Below are 10,324 nucleotides of genomic sequence, written 5' to 3'. Positions count from 1 at the left end.
TGTGTCCCTGATTGCACAGCTCCAACCCAGGGTGGGGAATCAACTTCTCTTGGGATGACTCAGGCTGTCCTCTGTCCTAAGGTCTGCTCCCCAGCAAGCCTCAGCTCCATTCCCTCTGCCGAGAGGACGGGGGTGGAAGGGCTGAGTGTCTTCCCCTCCCTCCAGGCTGGTGTTGCTCTCCTCTGACTTCTCCCCACTGCTTTTCCCTCCCTCCACTATTTATGACTCCATAGTAGCCAGTCAGAGCCGGGGGTTTGCAATGGGGGCTCTGGTCACAGTTCAAAGGCTCCAGTAGAAAGCATACATTGTGCACAGCATACCCTCTGTTTGGAAAAGCTATTTCACCCCCTGTAAACTTTTTGTCACCTTTCTTGCAAAGTTCTTAGGCACAGCTCACCCACTCAGCTTGCAGCTAAGCAAGCCTATGCAGCTGTTTCACATTGATGTTATTGCCAGTTTCTTCTATATTTTTAATCTGTTTATGGAGTCAAAAAGCTTCTTTTAGGTCTATGAAGACTACATACAAAATATATTTTTTTTTACATATTTAGATGCTCAAAAGTGCAACTTTTAATGCATACTAAAATTTCAAATCATTTGCACTTATACTTCATATGTGGCTCTACTAATTATATAGTCTATCATTCTTGCTTCTTTAATTGTATTAAATGTGAATGCCCAAGATACACCTTTAACAGTTCATCTGTTAAGCATTGTAAAATTATCTTCTGAAATGAATTTTAAGGGGCACCACCTTCCTTCATTTAGTTTCTCATCACATAGGGTTGCTGGGGGCATTTCCCATACTTCATTTATATTATAATGTGTGCTGGTGCCATCAATTCTAACATTAAAATCACCTGCTATTATTATTTCTATTCTGGAAATTTACATTGAATCATCTCAAGAGTATACTATGACAATTTCCATTTAAAGATTGAGCCAGACCTTGATGTGAATGGTGGGAAATAAACATTAATAAGAATCCAGGGAGGTCTTCCACAAAAATTAATGAGCACTGCTAGTAGATGGTCAGAGTCTATCAATATTTCTAATCTTTAAATCACACTCCTTGTTGAAATGAGTGAGCATCTTTACATGTGCTCTGGTGGGGGAAAGGGGGCACTTTAGAGCGTCTACAGCATCTTATGTATTCAGCGTCCCACACTTCAAAATGGTGGTGAGTAATTTTTTAACTAAATTTTGTTCAACAAGCTGTAGTTAAAGCACCCCCACTACCATTTTGAAGTGCAGGGACACTAACTACATGTGCTAATTAGCATGCTCCAGCAGACTTGATTAATTTGAGCAGGCATCAGGCACTGTCTCTCACCCCATCCTCATTAAAAAACTAGGTGACTGCGGCATCGATCCCTACATGGTCAGATGGATTGCTAATTGGCTGAAGGGTCATACTCAGAGGGTGGTGGTGGTGGACAGGTCATATTCGACCTGGGGGGAAGTGGGCAGCGGAGTCCCCCAGGGCTCGGTCCTTGGGCCCGTGCTGTTCAATTTCTTTATCAGCGATTTGGACGATGGGGTAAAAAGCAACCTGTTCAAATTTGCTGATGATACCAAAATCTGGGGTAAGGTGGGCACACTAGTAGGGAGGGAAAGACTGCAGAAAGACCTGGATAGGTTGCAAGGGTGGGCTGACAAAAACAGGATGCATTTCAATACGGACAAGTGCAGGGTGCTGCACTTGGGCAGTAGTAACCGACAACACACTTATAAGATGGGAAACTCCCTTCTTGAGAGCACGGAGGCAGAAAGGGATCTTGGAGTCATCACTGACTCCAAGATGAACATGGGCTGACAACGCGAGGTCACAGTCGGCAGGGCTAACCGGCCCCTATCGTGCATCCACAGGTGCATCTCAAGTAGGGCCAAGGAGGTGATCCTCCCCTTCTACGCGACACTGGTCAGGCCACAGCTGGAGTACTGTATCCAGTTCTGGGCACCCCACTTCAAGAGGGATGTGGACAACATTGAGAGGGTCCAGAGGAGGGCCACCCGCATGATCCGGGGACTGTAGGGCAGACCCTACAATGAGAGGCTACGGGACCTGAACCTGTTCAGCCTTCACATGAGAAGGCTGAGGGGGGACCTTGTGACCATCTATAAACTCACTAGGGGGGACCAGAAGGGTTTGGGGGAGACCTTGTTTCCCCCAGTGCCCCCCGGGATAACAAGAAATAACGGCCATAAGTTGTTGGAGAGTAGGTTCAGATTAGACATCCATAGGAACTACCCTACATGGCTGGGGTCACTTGAGCCCAGTTTCTCTCCTGCCCAGGCAGGGGGTCGGACCTGAAGATCTACAAGGTCCCTTCCAACCCTACTTCTATGATTCTATGATATGTAGGAGCCCAGTATAACCAAACCTTCTGGCAGCCACCCTTTAGTTCTATTCTTTTATCTTGTCTTATAAAATGAAATAAATCCAAGAATGGACACCATCTTCCCTTACTATGTCTCTTCTCTTGCTAAATCGCAATGTCAAAATTATTAATAAAATTTCTCCACAATAAGTCAGATAATTTGTTTGACAACCCAGCTCTGTTCCAGACCAAAACCTCACTTATACGCTTGATTCAAAAGTTGACCGCCTTAACATTCCCTTAAACTTCTGAAAAAAATCACTATTAACACATTGGAAAATAAAGATGTCATTACTGATAAATTCTAAAGATGACACAAAGATTGGCAAGGTGATAAGTCAGGAACAGAATAGGTCACCGTTCATAGCAATATGAGTTGCTAGATAAACATAGGACAAATTAACATTTGTGTTTCACTGTGGCCAACTGTAAACACACACACATCAAGAAACAAGTTCTTGTCCAGTGAAAACTTGCGTGTTGCTGACCGACTTGCCAGCTTTTCGGCGGATGGTGAAGGTGATCAGCTCATGGTCACTGTCACCCAGCTTCCCATCGATCACTAGGTCGCCGACTAGGTCATCCCCAAGTGCTCTAAAAACACAGTAACTTAGTATTCATTTTAGATTTAAAAGGTTAGGTACTAAGTGGGAATTGAATACTAATGGATCATTAAGATGACACAATGATTTGGCAATGCAGCGAGTGCATGTAGCAGTAGTTCTCAAATGGGGTCCTGCAGAGCCAGTGCCACTGGAGGACCCGGACATGGCTGCAGCAGGAGCTCTTATACTGCAGCCTTTCCTAGTCGGCCCAGCACACCCTCTTCTAGAAACGGGTACGGGGCAAAGATCTGCCTGGCTTCCTGTTAAAATCTGGCTCCCCCTCTTTCCATGCTGTATGGCAACAGCTATTGTGTTAACCCTTCCACACCACTGTCAAATTAAGGCTTTTATGGCCAGGATCTACATGCAGATTACTGGCAACTATGAGAGGGTGAATGAGGCTCATGAGGGGACTCTGCCCCAGGTCTCTCCCCTCTGTGTGCCTGGAGCCTCTGGGTGAACCCATGCAGTAGCAAATAAGACTGCCTGCCCCACCTGCACCTGCCACCTTCTACTCTCGATACAACCCCCCTCCTCAACCCCTCTATGCCCAGGGCACAGAACCAATAAGCTATACCACTGAAACAGTGGTTCTTAACTGGTGTGCCACTACATCCAGAAAAATTATGGAGGGCTGCCTTGAATCTAAAGAGTTGAGAATCACTGGCAGAGTGTAACTAAGCTGTTGAACCTTGAAACAGTATGCACATACTTTTTCTCAAGGCCTACCTAACTTGTGTACTTGTGCTGCAGCTGCCTACACAAATGAGATATGTGCACATGAAAACTGACATCTTGATATAATTGTTCATGTTTAAGAATATACAGGATGACCAGATGGGAGTTACTAGGCTAGAAGGTGATGGCACAGGTGGTGAGGAAACTGACTGGGGGGAAGAAAGAATGAGCGAAAACACTGGGGAGAGGTAAGAAAAGGTTATATTTATGTTTGCAGGTGTGAGAGACTTGGCAGAGATCCACACACGTTACAAACTTACACTTCTGAATACCTTAATGCTGACCTTAACAGTCTGTCTGTAGCTGCACTACTGCCCATACCTAAAATCAGATATTTTTTACTTAATCTAATGTTAATAATTATCTGAATTGCAATCAAAGTATACCTGCAGCTATAACTAGCCTACCTATTACTTCTGTGTGCATTAGCACATTCTTCCCATGCTGTCCTTCCCTCTACCTGCTTTCTGGGTCACTGTGGAAAATACAACCACATCTTGTGGATCTTATCTTGGAACAGAATCTGCTCCAGGTTAACAATGTATATTTCATGTTTAATTTTTATATGGAGTGTGACACTCAGAAAGTTTCATAGTTAGCCTTCGTTGCCTGAGTTAACTGAAAACAATTAAAAACATTTGCTATTGGAAGGATAAGATTACCTACTAGTTTTCTTTTTCACTACTACTCTTTGTCCCAGGTACAAAGTGAAAGCAGCTGAAATCTATTTCATTTTTTCTAGGATCAAAGGAAAGTAGGGCTGGAAGGGACCTCATGAGGTCATCTAGTCCAGCTCCCTGCCCAAGGCAGAATTCTCTCTCACTAAACCATACCAGCCAAGTGTCTGCCCAAACTGCTTTTGAAAATTTCCCAGCTTGGAGATTCTACAACTACTCAAGATAGCCTGTTCCAATGCTTCACCACCCTCATAGTCAGAAAGTTTCTCCTAATCTCCAATGTAAATTTCCTCTGCTGTAGCTTGAATCTGTTGTTCATAGTCCTCTCCCTTATGGCCAGAGAAAAGCCCATCTTCATCCTCTCTATAAAATGCCCTGCAGGTATTTGAAGACTATTATCAAATTCCTCCCCAGTCTCCCCAGACTCAATAATGCTTTATAGGCCTCTGAAATACAACATTAGTGGTTACCATCTATACTTTTCCCAGAGCCTGATAAAGGACCTTTGAGCCCGAAAGCTTGCAGAAAAAGATTATTTTTTTGTGATTTCTCAGTTGGTCTAATAAAAGGTATTATTTTGGAACCAAGAGTTCTAGATTTTTGTATTCCTTTTTGTTTCAGACCGACACAGCTACCAAGTACATCCCTGACACATTATAGGCCTCTGACAACTTCCGTCATCTTCTGCATTCCCAGGGAGCTTCAGCTTTGGTGAAGCTTTCAACTGCTGCATTCTTCCACTGACATTCATTATTTCCTTCAAGATGAAACTGGATGCTTATCTTGCTGGGATCCTATGACCCCAGCTGATTTCCTGCCCTTTGGGCGGGGGGCTGGACTCGATGATCTTCCGAGGTCCCTTCCAGCCCTGATGTCTATGAAATCTATGAAATTGACCATAGAGGTTAAACTTCCTCTGCCCTTGTCACTGGTATCACCTGTATTATAATAATGCATTAAGTTGCAGTGTCTGCAATTCGAAAAGGTAATTGAAAATTTCAGAGGATTTAAAAAAAACCATAATAATATCTAAAAAAATTGGAGAAAAAGCATTCTGTAGATTGAGAGAACTGAGGAATTTAGTCTATTTAGTTTCTCAAGGAGAATATTAAGGGGTGACTTGATCACAGTCTACCCACACAGAGAATAAAATTTTGATAATAGCCTCTTCAATCCAGCAGAGAAAGTTATAATTATTTAAATTTAATCATCAGCTAATTCAGAATTACTTTTACTATAACGACAGACTATGAAAAATATATGATAATTAAAATATTGCTTTCTGCTTTATTAGGATACTGCAATTGACCAAATAACCTTGCTTAGTTAATTATAAAACAAGGACAGATTTTAAGGACAACATACCATCAATTCTCTGGAAACAAAAGTAACATCTGAGTCCGTGAAAGGAAAGGAAATATAAATGCACAATCAGCACTGTAACTACTGCTTTGGTTGAAAGAAATAGGGGAAATGAAGAGATTGCGGTCTTTATACTGCAAAATATCAAAGTCCTCTTGGGGAAAAAGAAACAAACTGAAGAGCTTTGAAGCAGACTGTTTTGGCTGTTAAAGACCAATTGCTTTCCCCTTGCTATTTGTTCAGTTAGAAATTCACGTGTGTATTTTTGTATCTAGGTACCAGTGTTTTGTGTGGAACATATGCTCACATATTACAGACAAATGCTATTAACAGTAAGGCACTAAAGAGTAGCTCTTATTTCTTGTCTAATAATTTTTTGTAATTTTCTATCTGGTAGTGCTGAAAAAACAAGGATTTTTATAAACCATATCTGATCGTGATCTGTTAGTAACCAAAGGGAAACAATCTATTTGTGTATTGTTTGGATTTCAAAACCTTTATAATAATAGTTGTTACAATAGCTGAACAATGTTTCTTTCAATTGCATCTGGACTATAATTTTGTATTCTTTCCTCACACTGAAACAAACAAACGAAAAAAAAGGTGACCGGAAAGCCAACACTATCAAAATGAGCTGGTAGGTAAGGGAAAAAAGGAGAAGAGAAACATTGGAGAGAGGAGGAAGTAGAAACTAATACAAAGATTCTGAGCAGGTTTAGTGAGCAATGCATAATACAGGACTAAAATTTGCATTGCTGGCTGCTCATTCCTTCAGATATTAAAGGTCACAGGACCCAACTTTTCAGGAGAAAACTCTTTCCAATAACTTTGAAGTACCTGTTGTCATAAGAAAGCCAGAGGTGGAGTTGTTCACTGATGCATATTCTGACATACCTGGGGATGTGATTTGTGTAACAGTTTGCAAAGATGGTACGATTTCATTCTTGAGTAAAGGGTAAATTTCAAAGGTGCCATCTAGCACCTAAGGCTGAGTGACATTTTTCCATGCAATTTTTTCTCAAAACAAGATTTTCTATGTGAAGAGGCTACTTCTTATAGGCTATTTCGAGTCTTATTAACTGAAAGTTTCAGTAACATGTGCACACACTTTTTCTGACCATCTCTACTTTGAGCCTTAACTCTTTAAAAGATACTTACTTACTTATTTCCAAATAAGTTTGAGAAGTATTGTTGTGTAATGCAACATTGGCTGTCCTTAAATCCAAGATATGTTTCTTACGGCCTTCCTCCAAACCCTACAGGTTGCTAAGTTGATATAACTAATTGTTTTGCATTGGTGTAGTCAAAACACACACATATATTATTGATAGAAAAGGTCAGTCCAATTGAAAAAGATTTAGCCAAATAATTCCAACTAGCACACTGTATTGAATCTGTGCTCTTGGTCTGCAAGACTTAAGGGTTACTGGGTTACACGGCTGTAGAAATGTGGGACAGAGCAGCTTCTTCAGGAATTTTCTTCCTCTCACCCTTATCTATAAAAAGACTCTATTTAAATGTAAAAAGCTTGAGTGTTTCAGCAAAATAAAACTAAACCTCCTTCTGGCTGTATGATTAACTGGCTTGTCATGTGCATATAAAAAGACAGATTCAAAAGATGGATTCAAACACTCTCAACAATTGGACATACAATCAAATCATTATCCCATTTGCTTATTTCTTGCTGAATTGAGCAAAACAGCATACCCTCAGACACTATTCCATGTTTATCAAGGCTGATGCAGTACTCTAGAGAACCTGAGGGACTTTTTGTCCCTGGATTTATAGGAGTGACCTTTCAGGAAAGGAAGGGCAAATGAACTAACATTAGCTCCAGATTTGCAGGGTAGATGCAATGAAGGGGCCAAGAGGGTTAATATAACAATGGTGTGGGATTGGATCAAAAATGTTGATGTGAAGATTGGCAATGAAAAACTAGAAAGAGTAACAAGTTTTAAGTATCTGGGAGCCACCATCACAGAAGACTTAACATCTGAAAAGGGCATCAAGGTCAGAATAGCCATTGCCAGCAGCCAACTAACAAACCTAAAAAAAATGGATAAGCAGCAAGATTGCACTGAAAGCAAAGTTACATCTGCTGCATGCTGTGGACATCTCTATGATGCTTTCTGGCGGTGAGGCATATATGCTTAATAAGAAGTTAGAGAACAAAATTGACCATTTGAAATGTGCTGCTTGTCTTGTACACTAAGCACTGGATCAATTAGTTTCTCAAGCAGCAAATCAGTAAAGAACCTACAAACCGTTGTTGGAGGTTATGTGACAAAGAAAGCTGCAGCAGTTTGGACACAATCACAAGAAGACTGGATACCCTTGCCAACACCATAATTCAGGACACAGTTCAGGGAAAGAGAAAAAGAGGTAGACCCAAGAACAGCTGCATCAAATATTAAGGACTGGATGCAGCATCCAGATGAACATGGCCGAGAGGTATGTGGTGCCGCAGACATGTCAGTTGTTTTCCACATATCGCACATTCAGTTGTTTTCCATGCTGCAATGAAGCAAAACAAAGGGTTTTTTGACCCCTGAATATCCATGGTTCAAAAAAACCCATGGGAAAAAAGGCAGTGGCACATGCGTTACTGCTTTACATGCAGGGGTAGTGCATACTTCTCAAAAGCAAAGCCAGGCTGCCTGGAGCCATGCAGTGGCTGCCAGTCAGGCTCTGTGCAGCAGAATTGCCACTGCTACAGCCCCAGGAGGTCCCAGGATCTCAGGTAAGACTGCTGGGGTGAACCCAGTGCTGGACCCAGCCTCCCCTATCCCACCCAGGGTAACTTGCCACATGGCAGAGTGTGCATGACACGGGCATTCCCCAGAGAACTAGCAGCAGCACAAGGTGCATTGCCACTAGTTGTCCCCAGGGAACCAAATGTCCACACCACATGTGGACACAGCCAATAGGGCTTCAACTGACAGAGTGTACAAAGCTAGCCAAACACAGAGCAGAATAGAGGAGGGTTGTTACAGCATCTAAAATGACCCAATGGTCAGACCGGCCTCAGAACTGACCTCACCTGACCTGTGGGAGTGGAAGATCTGATTATATTTAATTCAGGCTCTTACCTTGGGTAATGTATTTAACCTCTCTGTATCTTGGTTACCCTTCCTGCGATATGTTGTAGGAACATGCTGGATTTCACTCAGACATTGTGTTATACATTTGCAAGTTTTAAATGTATTTATTGAATTTCAACTTATTTCTGAATATTTTGTACCTGATGCTCTATTTTTCCCTGCTCCTATTCACCTGTACTCTTTTTTATTACTGTTATGGATTGTGTGTAACTTCTATCCTGTGTTAAAGACAGTTGTGAGAAAGCATTAAGTTTCTTTGGAGAACCCTACATGACTAAAACACAGGGATAAGTCACCACCAGAACCAAACACTTATGCAGGTGGAGGCACTTCACTGAGTCATTTTTTAAAATTTAGGTGTATGTAGGCATGTTTGTGACAGGCAGAGAAGTGCTGAGATATACTACTGAAACAGGAACAGATGGAGCATAAAGCCACAAACGCAGCCTGAACAAACAAGCACCAGAAGATTGGCACTTGGGAAAACGTAGAGAGATATTTTTGGACTGAGTGCTGGCTAAACGTTTTTTGCTCACAGTTCCAAGTTTCTTTCTCATTTTAATCCCTGCTGTGTTCAGACAAAGTAGATATTTTACAGTCTTTAATGCAACCCCTTTATTAACAATGATATCTAGCTCCATCAAGTTTATCTCCTAACCAAACCGCTATCTAGTCACAAATTTGGTTAAACTGCTTAGGTTGAGGAGGGGTGATAGTACTTTTCCCCAATCCTATTCATTTTTCTAATCTTGCTTAAGTCATTACCCTAGCCATTGCCTAAGATAAAATTAGTATCAGTATAAAGGAAAACAACAGTGAAAAAGGGAGCTGAAAAAATAAACTTATGTGGTGGGCAACCCAGCACACTGGTTTTTGAGGAGGCCCAAGGTGATTGGTGGGGCATTTTCCCTTCCCCAGCAAGGGAGAGGCTTACCCTGCCCCTACCCAGGGATGAGGCCAAGAGCCGGACCAGAGAAGGGACTAATACCCCCTCTCTCTGATTGGTCCATTTGCAATTTGAGGGCAGAGCTTCCAGAGAGGATAAAAAGGCAGTGTACTTGGCACATGGGCGGCTGCGGTGTGGGATAAAGACTTTGACTTTTAAGAGACATTTATTCCCGGGTGGGTGATCACTCAGAGCCAGTAAAGAGCATGTACAGGCACGGCCAGATATCTGGGCCTCATGGACAAGGCCTGGGCTCATGGCCTGCAAGGCTTGCCCGTACACTCTAAACTAACAAAACAACACCCCCCCCCCCCAAAAAAACCCACAACGAACATTCAGACTATATTGACTTTTTTACAGTTCTGCCAGCGGGGGACACCCATGAGGCCTCAGGGGTCGCCCCGCATGAACCAAAGTCCAAGGCCTCGGCCCGCTTGAGGCATCCCTGCAGCTTGAGCAGCCGGTGGTCTCACAGTACGAGGACCAGGCGTCCCGCCTCGACTCGGCACAGCGG

This window comes from Alligator sinensis, unplaced genomic scaffold (genome assembly GCF_000455745.1).
Source record: "Alligator sinensis unplaced genomic scaffold, ASM45574v1 scaffold454_1, whole genome shotgun sequence".
Taxonomy (NCBI): Eukaryota; Metazoa; Chordata; order Crocodylia; family Alligatoridae; genus Alligator; species Alligator sinensis.
The sequence above is the reverse complement of the archived record's forward strand: the minus strand, read 5'-3'. Positions refer to the sequence as shown.